Source organism: Crotalus tigris, unplaced genomic scaffold (genome assembly GCF_016545835.1).
Source record: "Crotalus tigris isolate CLP2741 ecotype Arizona unplaced genomic scaffold, ASM1654583v1 scf7180000024167.7108832, whole genome shotgun sequence".
NCBI lineage: Eukaryota > Metazoa > Chordata > Lepidosauria > Squamata > Viperidae > Crotalus > Crotalus tigris.
In genome coordinates, this window is record NW_024100417.1 from 3,912,586 (window position 1) to 3,931,196 (window position 18,611).

Genomic DNA, 18,611 nt, shown 5'->3' on the forward strand with positions numbered 1-18,611 from the left:
CTAAGGGAACTTGGCTGGAGTCCAGAAGACTCAGCCAGCCCACCGCAATGGGGGTCACCTGTCATTTATGGCATCAAAGTCCTGGTCTATTGAGCCTACCAGACGGGCACCATTAAGTAAAAGTCCTGGTCTGCCTAGCTGGGCAGATGAGCTGACAGGCCAGGCACCCTCCCTGACCTTGCGTAGGTCGCAAAGGGCTAAGGCCCCTCCCAAGCATCTGGGAGACTATGTGAAGTTTCTGACATCACAAAGGAACCTTGCTGGTCTATAACTGGGTGATGGGGATCTACACTTGGTAGAGATAAACACACTAATTATAATTTTGGAGGGTGGTTTGTTTAAGTTAACTTTATTATTTTATAAAGATATTCTGCCTGTGTGCTGGGCAGGGGAATTTTTTTTTTCCTGCCAGGGAATAAATGTAATTGTTTGTTTCATCTAGTGGGGAGGGGTGTTGTGTCCTGGGCCTGATGAGGCAGCTCAGCAGGTCCAGAAATGTTGAAAATGGTCCCGGGCAACCCAAAAGCTGCCCGGGACCAGACTGGTTGGCACCGGCCTTGCGCGCAGGCGCAAGTCGCAAACAAAGGAGATTTATGATAGGCTGTTTGGGAAACTATAAAAGGCTTGCGAGCCTGTTGGGTTACTGAGTGGTAACGTGGAATGAATAAAGAAGAACTTGGTTACAATGTGAGTATGTGTTGCTTCAATGCCGCGAACCCCAAAACGTAAAAAAAATCTATCTAAAATCGATTCTGAGACCAATCCAAGATGTTTAAGACAAACTTTGTACATCAGAGTATAATTTAAGCAGGAAGGAAGTACAGATTAGGATAAAGAGCCCTGCACGTATCATGTGTGTAAAGCTAATTGGTCCACCAAGAGGGAAAGTGAATGCCAATTTTCTTTTACCAGATGTTGTATGCAGCATCCTGCTTGTCCTCTTCCCCATCTTTTCTTAAGCATTTACGGAAATCAGATACTTTTTAGAGACTGAATCTAAGGCTTTTTGCTCAGTTTCCTGCACATACACAGATTACACACTTTCTTATCTCTGGAGGTTGCAGTTCCTAGCTGCTCTGCGGCACTGCTGCTGCTAGCCTCTGCTTAGCATTATGCACACGGCTCCTCTGTGGTCTGATGCATGCTGTTTGTTTGCTTTGAAGTGATGTATAATCTGCGCTGATAATTAAAGAACGTCATTCCAGGGTTAGTATTTATTGATACCAATTTAACTCGCCTCATACATCAAACTGCAACCATCCATTGAAATCCCCGGTGAATTGCTCCATTCCAGAGACCTTGTTTTCATTACCTAAAATGACAGGACAGGCTTTGGGGGCATTGGCTTCTCTTCTTTGCCTGCATTTTTGTATCAGCCACCATTTCTTACTTCATTGAAGATTCAGGTAGAAAGGCTGCAGTTCAAATTCAAATGGGACTGGGACAAGAATGGGGCTTTGTTATTACAGCATAGCATATATTGGCAAGTCACTAAGATTTATGATTTTGAATCTCTGAAAATCTGAGAACATGCTATTTTAGAGATTAGGAGGCATAGACTAAAATTTTCTAAGGTAATGCCTGCTAAGTCAAAGTATCTGCTAATCCTAGAGATCATAGAGGACTGTTTTTTTGCCAGTTGAACTATGAATTCTCAGATCTGTTTTTTGGACTAACTCAGAACTGGCCAAGAATTCATAGTTCTACTGGCAAAAAACAGTGCAGCATGTCATTGCTCCACTGTTTTGGAGTCCTCTTCCACCCCATGGTTCCAGCTGGATCTTCTCAGTTTCTTATGCAGTAATTAATTGGACAACAAACTGAGCAACAAGCTTAGATGGTGCCTGATTCTGCTGGCCATAGGGCATCTGTAATGGATTGATGGTAAGTGTGGATGATTTGAAGCTTAAGGTCTGGTGTGTCTGATGTTCTTTTCTGTTACTTTGATTGTTATCGTTGTTTGCCACTGTAATTATCATAGAAGAGAATACATATTCATGAAATGGTTGTGTCGACTTTTATTTATTCTGCTGCTGCAGATTTAAAATCCATTGGCTATTGGCCAGCAAAAGGGGGCCCAACACTGGCCTTCAATATAAGGTCAGTTGTTGCTTAGGTAGTAGCAGATAATCTGTAGCCAACCTTGCCATACATGTTTAAGTGGAGATGGGTGTGGTTAGTGTTGGCTAGAAGAGCACCTCAATTTCCAAGGATTAGCCACTACCCCCAGCCCAAATCCAAAATGAAGGCAGCACTGACTACTTGCATTCAGTTGCTAAGGAATTTTTCTAGATTTATACACAAAGTCACCTAGTCAAGTTCAAGATAGAGAAGTTTTGCATCTTATTTATATATAGCCACATCTTTCTGGTTTTTTTTTCCCGAATGACATTCAGAATTTAATTTAGGCAACAAATATACAAATTTGCTAGCATCTTTTTTTTTCAAAATACAATATGGCATTTCCTATAGGCTTTAATTAAAAGAACCATGTATTGCTCTAATACTCAGAAATAAGAAATACTAAAAAGAAAAAACAAACTGGAAGAAAAATATAAACGCATATTATCATCCTTCTAAGAATTCAATTTTTACATGAATTCTGGCCCCTCCAATTATTTTACATTTTTAGCATAACTAAGTTGAGAACTCTATTTAAAAATTCTCTGCAGTGTATAATAACCATGAAAAAATATTTTGCTGACATAATCATATCCTGTAAACATAGGAAACATATTTAATATATTTATAAAGACCTTAGACCAGTGGTTCTTAACCTTTTTGAACGAATTGCCCCCTTGAGCCAATGAGGAAGTTGTCATTGCCCCCCCTCCCCCAACATAACCTCTCAATCACAACATAGGAAATAATTCTTCAATTTATGCAAACACTTTTTTTGTTTTCTTTAAAATTGTCATCAGGACATATGATGCAAATAATTTATTTCCAGTCTTTTTCCCATATCTCAACTGTGTGAAAAATTTTGGTGCCACCCATCACTTTATTCCCAAACTTCGTGATACATGTATTTCATTATTATCTTATTTATTCAAGACACTTAAATGTAATGACCATTGAAAACAAAATTCAACTGCAAGAAAGTGAAATGCCTGAAAAGAAAAACAGTAACATTTAATGATTGAATTACAAGTGAAATTTAAAATGCAAAAAGAAATATAAAAAGGGCATAAGAACAAATCGCAATGCAGGAACTGAGAATTTCAAGACGAAAACTCTGAAACTAAATTAAGATTCGAGGAAAGTATATATAGTCACGCACACTGTAAAAAGGATTAAAAAGTCACAAAGAAAATATAATATCGAATTGGAGTGCATGCTAAAAAAGTACAATACAAAGAGACACACAAAACAGCATGCGATGTTTCGAAAGAAGCAGTCCCCCCTCCATCACTGCCCATTCTGGCCAATGGTGAGCCACTGTATGGGTAGAGCAGGGGTAGGCAACCCAAAACACTCAAAGAGCCACTTGGACCCGTTTCCCACCGAAAACAAAACACTGGGAGCTGCAAAACCCTTTTGACATCTAAAATGAAGATAACACTGCATATATCCTTTTTTACCTTTATTATATATATATCTTCAGTGTTATCTTCATTTTAGATGTCAAAGGGTCTCTCTCCCTCTCTCTCTCTCCCTCCCTCCCTCCCTCTTTCTGCCCTTGGTCTGCCAGTCCTCTTCCCCCACTCAGTGTGTGTGTGTGTGTGAGAGAGAGGGGGGGGGGAGAGAGAGGCACTTGCGCTTCCTCTTTCTTTCCTCTCTTTCTCTCTCTTTTTCTCTTTCCCCTCTCCCTCTCTCTTTCTCTCTTTCCTCTCCCTCCCTCCCCCTTCTTTCTCCAGATGAGGAAAGAGAGGGGGGGAGAGAGAGGCACTTGCGCTTCCTCTCTCTTTCCTCTCTTTCTCTCTCTCTCTTTCTCTTTCCCCTCTCCCTCTCCCTTTCTCTCTTTCCTCTCCCTCCCTCCCCCTTTCTTTCTTCAGGTGAGGAGAGGGGGGATAGAGAGGCACTTGCACTTCCTCTCTCTTTCCTCTCTTTCTCTCTTTCTCTCTTTCCCCTCTCCCTCTCTCTTTCTCTCTTCCCTCTCCCTCCCTCCCCCTTTTTTCTCCAGGTGAGGAGAAAGAGAGAGAGAGAGAAAAAATGAAAGGCAGAGGGCACCGAAGGGGCGGGGAGGGGGGGCAGGAGGCAGCAGAAGACCCCGTCGCTGCTGGAGGCACCCAGCTTCGCTGCCCACCGGGCCTGCTGGGATGCCCTGGCTCACAGTCACGTTGGCAGGCCGTCCCACCTGCTGCTGGCGTCCCTGAGCTCAAGTTGGGGCCACGGGGCATCTGCAGAATGCCCTGCCCGTCGGCTGCATCGCCAAGCCTCCCCTCGCGCCACCAGCATCCCCGGGCTTAACTCGCAAGGCATCTGCAGAACACCCCCATCAGCTGCTGGAGGAGCTGGGGCCGCTCCGCAACGCACGATGCTCTCGGCCATCCGTGACCCACCAGCATTGCCCAGGGAGCGATGCCCCCGCTGGCCACCACCCCAGCCAGGACTGCTGCCTGGGGAGCAACAGGAGGAAGAAGGGGAGGAGGAGGAGGGCAAGGAAGCCGGCGCCGGACCCCAGGAGGAGGCGCTCCCACGGGTCTGGTTGGAAAATGCCTCCCCCTCCCTTTCTCTCCCTCCCATCTTCTACTCACCTCTCAAAGCAACCAGGACTCTGGCACACCTTCCCGGCCAGCTGGGCCAACAGTCCCATGGCTGGGGATCGCAGAGGCAGCTCTCCCTCAGGGCTGCGGCTTGCAGGAAGGCTGGCCCGCTAGGCTGAGGCTCTGGTGGGCTGCTCCCAGCAGGGATCCTGGGGATCCCCTGCGCGGTTCCCCGGCCACATGCACTTGGTACGGAGCCAGCCAGGGAAATGGACTTCCTGGCTGTGCTTGCCCCAGGAGGCGGGGCACCCGGGCTCAGGGCCTACCAGGAGCCCTGTCAGGGGGCAAATCCGCATCAGAGAGAGAGAAGCACAAGTGCCTCTCTCTCTCTCTCTCTCTCTCCAAATGGCGGAGGAGGCTCGGAGCCGCAAGGGCAGGCTCAAAAATGTCCCCAAAACTTCTTGCTCCATCGCCCCCATATCGCCCCCTTTTCATTCCTTCGCCCCCACGTCGCCCCTTTTCATTCCATCGCCCCCCTGAAAAATGAAATCGCCCCCTGGGGGGCGATATCGCCCAGGTTAAGAACCACTGCCTTAGACCATTGATTTATTAATATGAAGTACTTCAACTTTTTATCTTATAATTATTGCAATTATCTTATACCTAACAAGGAAATATTCTTCAGTTATTGTTATACTGACATTCTAAATTTTTAGGTAACAAAATAGCAATTACCTATATAGTTTAAAAATATATTAGCAAGGAACTGATCTAATGTACTAATACTTCTATCCACCAATGAGTTCCAAAAACAAAAGTTTAGCTGGAATTTTCAAACTGAGATTTAAAACAATTGTAATTTTCATGTGAACAAGGATCAAAATTATGTTTAGCAGCATTTTCCAAATGTACTTTGCATCATTTTGCTGCTGAAATGCAATCAAATTATGAACTGTACAAGTTGGAAGAGACCACAGCGATATTCTAGTCCAACCTCCAGCTCCGTGCAGGAGCCAACAGAGCATTCCTGACAGATGACTCCCAACCTCTGTTTCAGGACTTCTGGAGCAGGAGAATTTACCCTGTCACATGATACAGCCTCTTTCACTGGCTGATATTTCATGCAGGAAAGAAGCTCCTTTTGAGTCTGATCCTCCTTCCTTATATGGGTAGTCTTTACAAAGTTTATTTAGTGACAGTTCAGAGTTACAACAGCACTGAAAAAAGTGACTTATGACCATTTTTCACACTTTCAACCTTTGCAGCATCCTCATGATCATGTGATCAAAATTCAGATGCTTGGCAACTGGTTCACATATAAGACCACTGCTGTGTCCCAAGATCACATAAACCCTTTCTGTGACCTTCTGAGCTCAAAATTTATGTTGCTAAGACATTTGTTAAGTGAGTTTTGCCTCATTTTATGACCTTTCTTGCCACAGTTGTTAAGTGAAGCACTGCATTTGTTAAGTTAGTAACACAGTTGTTAAGTGAATCTGGCTTCCCCATTGACTTTGCTTGTCAGGAGTTCGTAAAAGTTGATCACATTACCTCAGGACACTGCAACCATCATAAATATGAATCAGTTGCCAAGCATCTGAATTTTGATCATGTGACCATGGGATGCTGCAACAGTTGTAAGCATGAAAAAGATTCATAAGTCACTTTTTCAGTGCCATTCTAACTTTGATCATGTTAATCATATCATGCTATGGAATGTGCTAGAGCAGGCATGTCAAACTGCCAGCCCGCAGGCTGGATGCATCACGACAAAATCGTGCCCACTCCATTGCCGACAATGGAGAAAAAGTTGCAATATGTCACGCAATGTCATATGATGTCGCGAGTTTGACATGCCTGTGCTAGAATGAATTTGAAATCTGATTAGGCCATCTAAGTTTAAACAATCTCTCTATATATATTAATGACAACATTCCCAGAAACTTGATCTATGCTTGGATACATTAATTTTCCTCATAACCTTTAAACAAATGAATATTCCCTCTGTTTTGCGATCTTGAGGATTCTTACTGAATATTCAATATACAGTAATACTGGGAGGCAGGTACTTAAAATGATTTTTGCTATTCTAGAGACAGCATTTCCTGGTTTGATATATTCAGTTTCCACTTATTTCTGATATCTCCTTTACACAATGTTAACTTTCCGTAACCTGAAGCAAGGAATAATCTAAATGAATGCTACTGATATTTTGCTTCAAGTGAAGATATCTGTATTATTATATCACAAAAACATGATTTAAAATATAGTTGAGATTTATTTAAGCCAGGTTCCCCAACCTGTCACCTTCCAGCTGCATTGTGACTGCACTTACAACAACAACAACAACGTCTGATAGCACAAAGTTGCCAAAGATGCTGGGGGAGGCAGATTTATGTTTTAACTGGACATCTTTCTCAGAAAGATTGTTGAAATACTGTTTATAACTGTGAAGATTCATCAACATAATTAGATTACAATTTGACAGTTCAGAAACACATATCTATTCAGCTGAGTTTATGCTGACTTTCTATTGTTGTGTTAATTAACTACACAGGGATTCTACATGCGTGTCGTTGGCATCTGGTAATTTCTAAGCTCAATTGTGACGACTTGCTGATCAGTTGCCCTCTGTTGGCTCTTCCTTTCCCTTGACAGCAAACATGTGGATAATTGCTAAGAAGTGGTGTCCCATCAGCTCTTCAACAGTTTAAAATATCAGAGCAGAATACTGTTGTGTAAGTTACAAGAATCAATTTTGTTTCTGTTGTGTCCTGAGCCTGCAAATGCAGGCTCGAGACGTTGCAATGGTCCCGGGGTTTGCAGAAGCTGCCCGGGACCAGACTGAGTGGCGCCGGCTTTGCGCGCATGTGCAAGGCGTGAAAAGTGCCTGACTATGTTGCCATTATGTCCGGGGATCTGGGCATATAAAAGGAGGCCTGCGTGCCTTTGCTCGTTGTTGGAGTTTTGACTAAAAGCACAATAAAGAGTTGTTCTGTAGAAATGTGTCTTCATCCTTCACCATCACTTCAAGGACTTAACAGTTTCCATGATGCTTGGGCTGTGATGGAATTTATCAGCTAATTAAGGAACTGACTTCTGTCTCATGGCAAGCCTTTCTTTTCTGTTCTGGTACCCTTAAGAACCTTAAGTTGCTCCATAGGCCTGCCCTCCTTTTCTCTGGATTTGCTGATACACAGGTAATCAGCCATTCTTTTGTTTGTGTTGCCCTCAGAGAGGTGAAAGCAATTTCCTTTCTGACTTAGAGAGGTTCATTGCACATTGTATGGGAACCCTGCCGCGAAGGGGTAACTGCTCTATAATTATGTAACTAGGGTAAAAGCTTGCTGAAATTAGAATATATTGTTTGAACTGATTTCATAAGGCTGCTGGTTGCTTTCCGCACTACAAAAAGCTGCAATATTGTTCTCTAATATTGGGGGCTAGGGAGAAGATTGTAAGCTTGTCAGTTTACTGGCAATGAAATAACTTAGAAGCTGTAAAAGGGAAGCATTCCTTAAGTATACTTCTTTGTAGAGGGCAAAAAAATCCAAAACAAAACAAAAGAGAAGGCTAGAATAAGTGTTGGGATACTAAATGCAAGCATGCTCTTAAAAAAAATTAAAGGCCATCGGATGAGATGTGGTGAGAAAGACAGCAACTGGTGAGAACGCCTAGCAGAAAGATATAGAGAGTGGAAGAAGAAGCTAGGAAAGGGAAAATGTATTAATCACATGATTTTACAGTATATAACAAAATAAGATAGGAAAGCTTCATAACTGAAAACAAGAATACTTATGTGTTCCAAAATTCCATTTGTGAAATTATTTTTTGCATTGCTTGTTGCATGATGCACCACCTACCTGGTTGTTTCAGGCTGTTTGTTTACATTTGTGTGTGTGTGTGTGTGTGTTTGCATACGAGTCTATTAATTTTGAACACGCAAGATACGCAATCAGATTGAGGATGTCAGAACAGGCAGCATTAAAATTCTCCAAACCTAATCACGACCCCTTCCACAAGCCGATGTTTCCTTTGAAATATATACTGGTACTACTCCCTTCCTGCCCCCTGTCCAAGCAGGTCTTTGTATTCCTAGATTCCAGGTTCTAGAAATAAATGAAAGAACCTGTGGCTCCGCTCATTAATAGGGTTAAACAAGCTCTGCCACTCATAGCATTAATTATACTACTACCTGCTATGAGATACTGTAGCTTAGTCCTGTCCATCAAAGTTGAGAAAGACTGAAATAACCCACTTTGGCCTTTGTCAGCTCATTACAGCAACACCATGACAGCCAAACAAAGAAAAGTGGAGACAGCACAAGACTTAGCTGAGTTTCCAGGGCAGATGGCTGATCCATGCCATCTAGTTTATCTCCAGTAATAAGCAGTAGCCCATAAATACCAGCATTCCAATTAGTCTGACTTTTGGCTCCATCACTAAGGAAGACCTCTTTCAAAACTTTATGAAACAAGAGATCACTTGGCGCGCGCGCGCGCACACACACACAAAATCTCACAAAGGGGGATGACAATAAACTCCAGTCAGGGGACAGTTCCTTAGAGATCAACATAAAAGTAGATCTGGGATCCCCTTTTCTTATATGCCTTGGTCTATAGGAGGTAACTACCAGCCTCCCACATTTAGGTGTTCTTCATTTGGGCTGGATCAGTTTTCACAAAGCCCAGGCTGAGAATTATTTCATCTGAAGAGCACCAAGATGAAAGAAATCCATGTGACTAGAGAGGCTGCTTTTCACAGCACTGTTAGAGAAGACTTCATTTTCCCATTAGCACTAGCAGCATGAACCCTTCCTGTCTTTATTGTACATTTTATTTAATATTTCCATTTTTATTAATAGTATCTTGCTAATGTCTCCAGAGATGTTATTTCAGGTTCTGCTTTCAGTTTATCTCCTTCTTCTCTTTCTCCCTCTCCATTATCTCCATTCTATTATCTCTATCTTCATCCTCCATCTTCTGATCTGATATTTCCTTCCTTAATTACACTTATTATATTCTATTAAGTCCACACATTGCCTTTGCACATGATTCTGGGGAGCATGATTGCAGTATCAAAGCTATCTAGGAAGATGAAAAATAGAAAAGGGGATATTAAATCTGCTTGTGAAATGTTAATACACTGGGAGGACATTGTGACTTCTTTTCCAAATATTCTATACATTGCAGAAGAGATTGTAGGTGGCAGCATCTCTCATTATACTAGTCTGCAGGAAGATTGAGAAAGCAGTCACACAAACGTTCTGCGCATGCGCCGGGCCGCGCGCATGGGGGCGGGCCCCCACGTGCAGCGCGCATGCGCGACGCCACCCCATGTGCGATGCGCATGCTCGACGCCCCCGTGTGGTGCGCGTGCACGGTGCCGCCCCCATGCGCGACGTGCATGCGTGGGGGCTCCCCCCATGTGCGGCGTGCGTGCGCGGCGGCACCCCCATGCGCAGCGCGCGTGCACGGCCCTGCGAAAAATGGCGGATCGCCGCCTTTGGCGACCCCCGAAAAATGGGCGATCGACCCCAAATGGGGTCGCGACCCATAGGTTGAGAACCGCTGATCTATGTGAAAAGGTTATACAGTAACGTGATCAAGAACAAACAGGCAGGGCCAGGTTTTATTTATTAAACTTTTATGGTTCTCACTGATGCCTACTTTTTCTAGCAAGAATTTGTCCCATTGAGGAAAATAAGAGGAGCATAGCGTATTAGAAAGAACTGTATTTCTGCAACAGGCATTTTCAGCCAGGTGTTAGGCAGTTGTCTCCAAAGAGAGATATATTAATTAGTTTCTTAGGGAGCAAGTTCAAAGCAACATTCTCATTAATGGAAAAAGTGCTCTTTTTATTTTAGCACTGCATATTTTAGTCTGAAATGAAATGCCTCGAATAACAGAAAATGAATGTGTGCATGAAAGTTGTTTCTTTGCAAGTATGCAAACCTTTCAGTAATGCAGAACTCCTTCCTTATTAGGCCAATACAGAAGAATAGTTGCATATCAGATTCCATTCTACTTTTTTCTATATTGGAATTAGACCCTTTAATTGGAAAGAAAGTAACTGATTTGTATTTATCAAACTTATATGGCTAGCTATCTCATAAAAAGTGACTTTAGACAGCATACAATTAATTTAAACAAGAAAACTGATGCATTCTGCACCAATTGAAACTTCTGGATAATCTTCAAGAGCAGGTCCAAATAGACCACATTAAAGTAGTCCACATTATAGTAGCCTGCTCCCCCCCCCCCCGTAGGATGTACAACAGAAGCTGTGCAAAGGATCCTAACCACAATTGCCACATGATCTTCAAGCAAGAGATGTGAGTCTAGGACAGTGGTGGCAAACCTATGACACGGGTGCCAGAGGTGGCACTCGGAGCCCTCTCTGTGGGCACATATGTCGTTGCCCCAGCCTTGCCTCCCCATGCGACCCCCTCCTCTCCAGTAGCCCCCCTGAAGGAGAGTTGCCCCTGAGCATGGCCCACACGAAGCAGCGCAGCCAAGGACATGGCAGCCAGGCAGCATAGACAAGACTCTGCCCTCACACTCCATCATGCAGTTGATGCTGCAGGGCGCGGGCAGAGAGTGTGGCCACCATAGTGCTGCTGGCTGCCTGGGCAATCTGCGGCAGGCCCTGGAGGCGGTGAGTGTTCCTGTGGGCAAGCTGGGCAGGGGATGGGGGGCAGAGCGGGGGTGGGGCAAAGGGGGTAGAGTGGGGGCGGGGCCAGTTTTTGGGCACTCAGTCTCTGAAAGGTTCACCATCACTGGTCTAGGAGGATCCCTAGTTTGCATTGTTTACATCTGGGTCAGTGCAACCCCATCAAGCACCAAAGGTGGCATAGTCCTAGAGCAGGGGTAGGCAACCCAAAACACTCAAAGAGCCACTTGAACCCGTTTCCCACCAAAAACAAAACACCGGGAGCCGCAAAACCCTTTTGATATCTAAAATGAAGATAATACTGCATATATCCTTTTTTATCTTTATTATAGGTGTGTGTGTGTGTGTGTGTGAGAGAGAGAGAGAGAGAGAGAGAGTGTGTTTGTGTATGTGTATGTGTATACACACACACACACACACACACACACACACACACATTAAAAATAAAAGTAAAAATATGACTCTTGGGAATATCCCTACTATTAAAACAATGATCACCGAGAGAATGCTTTAAGAGAATAAAATTACATACACACACAGGTAAAAAAAGGATATATGCAGTGTTATCTTCATTTTAGATGTCAAAAGGGTCTCTCTCTCTCTGTCTCTCTCCCTCCCTCCCTCTCTGCCCTTTGTCTGCCACTCCTCTTCCCCCACTCTCTTTCTTTCTCTCTCTTTCCTCTCTCTCTCCCCTCCCTCTCTCTCTCTCTTTCTCTCTCTCTTTCTCCCCCCCCCATCTGCTGCTCACCTGGCAAGCTTCAAGTTGTTCTCCAACAATCTCAGGGGTAGGCAACCTCGTCTCTTTTATGACTCATGGACTTCAACTCCCAGAATTCCTGAGTCAGCCTAGCTGGGCTAGCTAGCTCTCTCCTGCCCTTCCTGCTTCCTGCAGAGATGCAGCAAAGGGAGGAGCTCCGCCCAGAAAGCTTTTCAGCTCCTCAGAGAACAATGTGAGTGCACTCTCTTTTACACATACACACACACACACACACACACACACACACACACACAAAACACACACACACACACACACACACACACACTGAGAGAGAGAGAGAGAGAGAGAAGCAGGGAAGCGCAATTGCCTCTCTCTGTCTCTGTCTCTCTCTGCAAAGGCAGAGGAGGCTGGGAGCCACAGGGGAAGGCTCAAAGAGCCGCATGCGGCTCCGGAGCCGCAGGTTGCCGACCTGTGTCCTAGAGCCAGCAGGCCCCAAAGCCACTCAGTCTTGCCAGGGTTCAGTTGAAACCTGTTGTTCTCCATCCAGACCTCACAGCCTATAGCACTGGGGTAAGTCATTCATGGCCTCATTTAATTCTCACAGGGTAGAGATACATAAGTGGTATCATTAGTATATACTGAGGAACCTCAGCCACCGTGACAGATGAAGTCACTCAGCAGCCTCATGTAGTTGTTGAACAGAAGGGGAGAGAACACCGAACTCCTCACATAGTAGGGACTGGGAGGGCAGGATCTCTCCCCCCAATCACCACTGACTGTACTTGACACCCAAGAGAAGAGGTGAACCCTCGTGGAAGGGGAAGCCAGGCACTCCCAGGCATTTAGCTTCACTATCTCGTTAAGCCATCAGAGTACCCAGCAACCACACCTCTCTATTAAATACTGTTTAAAAAAAAATGTAAGAAAATACAAATGAAAAAAGAAGCATACTCATTTTGCCTAATGTTTTTCTACACTTACTATCCATTATTGAAAAGTGCAAAATGAGGCCAGCCCAAATTTCCTTTGTGCTGAACAAAGCTATATATAATAATGTATGTTTCATTACACTGAATAGTGTCTGATCATAAATAATGTGAAAGATATGACATAGCATATTCAGCAGTAACACTATAAATTGTAGTGATGAGCAGAAAAAAAGGAAACCTTTTTTATGTCAGGCAGCATTAGCCAGAAACCAAGGTTCACAATATATGTGACATTTGTCACCATGTGTCAAGTAATTTAGAGTTCAATTAAAAAGTTGCTATTGGTGTGTTTAATCTAGTCAGTACTCTGGTGTGAAGGATGGGCATATCTTTAACCCTTTAGCGCCACTCTGGTCCCAGTCAAAAGCAGCTCATTTTGATCTTCACAATGGAAATAATAATAATAGTAAAGTTGGAAGGGACCTTGGAGGTCATCTAGTCCAACCCCCTGCTCAGGCAGGAAACCCTACACCATTTTGGACAAATGGCTGTCCAGTCTCTTCTTAAAAACTTCCAGTGTTGGAGCATTTACTGCTTCTGGAGGCAGGTTGTTCCACTGATTAATTGTTCTCACTGTCAGGAAGTTTCTCCTTAGTTCTAGATTGCTTCTCTCCTTGATTAGTTTCCACCCGTTGTTTCTTGTCCTGCCTTCAGGTGCTTTGGAAAATAGCTTGATTCCCTCTTCTTTATGGCAGCCGCTGAGATATTGGAATACTGCTATCATGTCCCCCCTCGTTGGGGAAAGATCAGGTTTGTTTTGCAATGACCAAAATATAGACCCTTTCCTACATGGCATTTGCATTTATTTGGAATTGGTACCAGGTTCGGATGTTTCCATGAGGTTTTGAGGTGTCTGCAGCTCAGCTGATCGACTTCCTGCAGATCTTTAGTGCAGGAGTAAACACTGCAAAAAAGACTAATTAATTCCTGAGTCATGGGGCAGCTGGTCCCATTGGCAGGAATTATGACTTTATCCTGCCTACAGGCTCCTCAGATCTTTCCTCTCCCTGCTGAAACCAAGATACCATAGCATCATGACACATTTACACTAGGCTTAAACTGAACAGAAGACAGCTTTTTCTTCCACACTGATGGCTAGATTTCAGTTTTGCATTCCCTGGTTGGTCCACAGGGAGAGTACCCATCAGCTGACAGAAAGTTCTGTGATCACCAAGTACAGCAGTGTTGAAGGCACTTGTGGAATAATGCAACAATATTTCTGATGGCTGGGGGTAAAAGAGATGACTGGATATAAGTGTCCTACAGGGAAAAACTGTCTTTCTTAGACAGCAAAGGAAGAAAGAAAAACTTTAGGAGCAAAGGACACTGATTTTGTTGGAGGTCACTGACTGAGTTCTCAGGATACACACATATGGTTCTTGGAGTTTTCAGTTATCAGAAACAAATCTCTCTACCCAAGCACCTTCCATATTTGGAATACAATTCTCACAATTTACTACCTACTATCTTCTGGGGATACAAGTATCTTCAGGCCTACACATCTAGAGGTGTAGGTGGTGGAAGAGAATTCAGGGCTACCTTTGATGTAATCTTTTCTTTGTTAATATCAAAGTAAGCAGCTGAGGACTGGAAACCCAACTGAGTAGACTGATGTCCACAGATGGCTAGGCCTATAAAAGCTCACATTGGATGGTACCAGAACACCACCATAAAAGCTTGTCATTGATGTCCTGATCCTTATCCAATTGCATCCTTAGCTACTCAGTAAATTTGCTCTGAAATATTTTCTTCTAGCCTGGCTGTTTATCAGGGCCAAGTCAAGGAATTTCTCTTTTTATTCTTCTCTAATGATGTTGTCTTATCCTACTCAAAGTAAATCCACTGAGTTCAGTAGGATTTTATCTCAAGTAAACAAAACTGTAGCCTAAAAGAGCCTTTTTTTTTTAAATTGACCGGTGTGGGAAGTCACCCCCCTCCCAAGAAGGAAATATTTTGGGAAATATTAAAAAAGGCAGAATATTATATTTCTCCAAAAGATCTTAAAGGCAGAAAAGCAGGCCCAATTTTTCTTAATAGCCCCAAGCAGAAACTAGGTAGAGGCCAGATCTGTAGAAATGCAGATTTAATAATCCCATTCAGAAAGACTGAGGCCCCATTCATGAGCAAATACTAGCAGGCAGAAGCACATTCAAGACAAAATGTTTTGAAATCCTTTGCAGCAAAACTAATAGCTAACAATGATAAGATTAAAACCAGCAACCCCTCACCCATCCAACACAGGACATAGCCATCAGCCACAGCCACAGGGAAGCAGGATATGACCTTTAGGACATAATAGGATTAACCCACCACCATCAGAATAGAAAAGGGGCACACTGAATCCCAGGTCAAAGTTCATGCCACAGGAACAGGAAGAACAACTCTAAATACAAAAGCCCAAGAAGGTATAAAAACCCACCACTCCCAGCAACATATGGTCAGCTGCTCCAGAGCCACATGTTTTGTGGTTCTGTTCTTCAATAAACTACAACCTTTCTAAAGCAGTCTCTCTTTTTTTTTTATTCCTGGCTTGGACTGGATTCTGATGAAGATTTTTCTTTCAACACCAGAAACTGAATTGAGACAGTTTGAACAGTGATTTATAAATGGCCAGAATGAACCTTGACCCTTACTATTGCTCTTTTAAAATGTGTTTGTATTCCTCTATTTGTGAGGGTTGGGGAAAATGCCTGACTTTTGAGAAATGTTTTCTTGTTTTCTATCTTGAACTTGGGCTGAGGCCAATGCCTGACCTTCATGATCTAGACAGCTCTTTCTACTGCATAAGCAGTTTTTGGCAGGTGAGTGGCTTGGGTCAATGTGTGCAAGGAGATTAAAAAACAAGAGCCAGTGGGCTATCCATTAAAGAGCTGCAACTCAATTAAGGTTATTGATTAATCAATGAGACTAAGCATGACTCCATTCCTCAGCAATAATAAAAATCTTGGTCAGTGACGGACATTTGCAAATTACAGAAAGAGAAGCTGTATTTCAGGCAAAACATGAATGGTGGTAAAAAGAATCCATTGAAGATTACCAAGGGTATAGTTAGCATGACAGGCCCTTGCCAGTCATTCTATCAAACTAGAAAGGAATTGTTAGCCAGAAATATCACTTTCTGACTTCAAAAGTTTGCAAATTGTGGCAGGCAGTGAAATATTCTTGTAGTTTTTTTAGCGGTAATCAGGCTGAGTCTTCAGCATTAAAATGCAGTAATGTGAAAAGTGTGATTTTCCTGTTATCTCTTAGATATTGAGGACTGCACTGGAAAAAATTAATGATTAAACTGATCCCAGGACAAGAAACATATTACTTGATTCTGGTTATTGTTGCCATTTACCATCTACAGTGGTCTAGAATTTCTCTGTGGAAACAAAGGAAGTTTTTTATCCTTGATGCTAATTATTTGGTTTGAAAATTACAAACAAGTATGCTAGCCAGGTTTGTTCAAAAACCAGACTCATTAATTTTAACATATGGTATTTCTGGTTAACTTTATTTGTATTTAGGATTGCAGCCCAAGTATGAATAATGATTTAGAAATGTAACAAGGGGCAGGATTGATATGAAACAGGTTAAAGGAACTAAACACCATGGATGACCAGAAACAACTTCTGAATTGAGAAGCTCAAAGATCCAAGACAATAACAGGTGCTTTCTGCCCCTTCCCTGGCAGTCCTGCTGGTCCTCCTGTTGATGGTCTTGTTTTTCTTCATATTTATTCTTACAGAATTCAGTCCTGCATTTTAGAAGTAGATCCCTTACAAGATAACTTTTATATTCAAGTATAATGCACATTGACAAGTACAATGTCAGACATCCCAAATTCATAAAGAATAGCAGTGAAATAGCATACACATAAGGACTTCTCACCATAGCACAAATTATATATGTGTTTCTAGCATAGCATGAGTTTGGCTCAAAGTAGGCAATTTGGGACTCTGTTTCTTTGCCATCTGCTACCTAGACCTGAGAGTTTATCTGCTTTACTTCCTTTGCTGGTGCTGTAGCCACCTGTTACATTAAAGCTTTCCAGGAATTCTTATTCTTCCAGAATGCATTTTGAGTTTTTGGATTTTAAATGGCTTTTGAAACTGTGGGACTCAGCAAAGCTATGGCTGTGAACCCAAGGTGATGCTCAACAGAAGCCTGATCCAAGAGCCTAATCCAACATACAGCTAGACACATCTAAGCCAACTGAAATCAATAGCCTTCCTAACTCTGCATAGAATTAGGCTATAAAATTCTGGAAGCAGAAATAAATGACAGCTTTAGCTGAAGATGAAAAGTCCACTAACACTTTGGTCATGCTGGCAGGGAATTATGGGAGTTGAAGCCCAAGACATCTGGAGTTTACCAGGTTGTAGAAGGCCCAAAAGAAAAATATATTGCTCCAGACCTTGGTTTCCTTTGACTATATTCTTTGCAGCTCCCAGCAAAGTATTTTTTTTTCCTTTTTATTAGCTGAATGATATTGTTTGTGTTGTTCCAACTTAGCTCTTCTATCTTTAAGAAGAATATTTAAAAGAAATTGTCAGGTTGTCTTGAGCTCCCAGTCAGACAGTTTGGGAGATCTCTGTTTTCTGCAACATAATTTGGGTTCCTCCCCCCTCCCCCATTTTGCTATTCTGCAGATAATAGATTTGGTAAAGAACTGATTCCAGTACACTGATAGAAGAGGCCAGAAAAGAACCTTGTATGGTTGAGGAACAAAGAGGACAGGACATAATGCTGTTGCTTTTTTCAAAGAGCCGAGAGACAAAGTATGTGTTACCCTAAACTAGACATAAGAAAGCTGTTTGGCTGAAAGTGGAGCCATTTTCAGTGGGAGAAGGAAGATCTGAACCCCTCACTCACTTTCTTGAGATAACATTTCTACTGCTCCTTTGCTAAAAAGCACTCATGTTGAAACAGTAACTTTGAAAACCAAATTGCTAGAGCTTCTTCTTTACTATTTTGTTAGAAATTAATATACTGTGGTGGTCTTCATATGATAAGACAATAGGGCCAACATATTTTTAAATTTGGTCTTTATTTATTGCTTTAATCAAAGGTGTCATACCCCTCATTTTCCCCATTTAATTCCCTATTTAATTTTTTCTCTGTGGATTTTTTTTTTTTTTGAGTAGTGTGCTGTTATACATCTTTTCTTATTGTAAAAATACAGTGAGAGATTAGTGTTATTTGGTAGTTTGCCAAAAAAACTTTGAGGTAGTAATCTATCTCTAATGACTATGGACCACAGTTTTTCTCTCATCTTTTCTGTTTGGGATTTTTCTTAGTGTAGTTTGACCTGCTGTATTCAAAAAAGAGAAGGATAAGTGGGAAGCATAATTCAGGTTGTCACCCTCTCTCTTCAAGAATTGGAAAAAAAGAGAGAGGGATGGTTGCCACATGTTATGCAATCCTGGTATAAGACCATCATTCTCAACTAGCTAAGTTTTGGCTATGAGCCAAGGATGAAGTCATCAGGTTGAAGAAGACTTCTACAGCATTCTTTGAGATTGGAAAATATGTGTCTCTTATATAAAAAAAAATCTCCTTTTTTCTCTATTTCACTTTAGAGAAATGTTAGGATGGCCACAA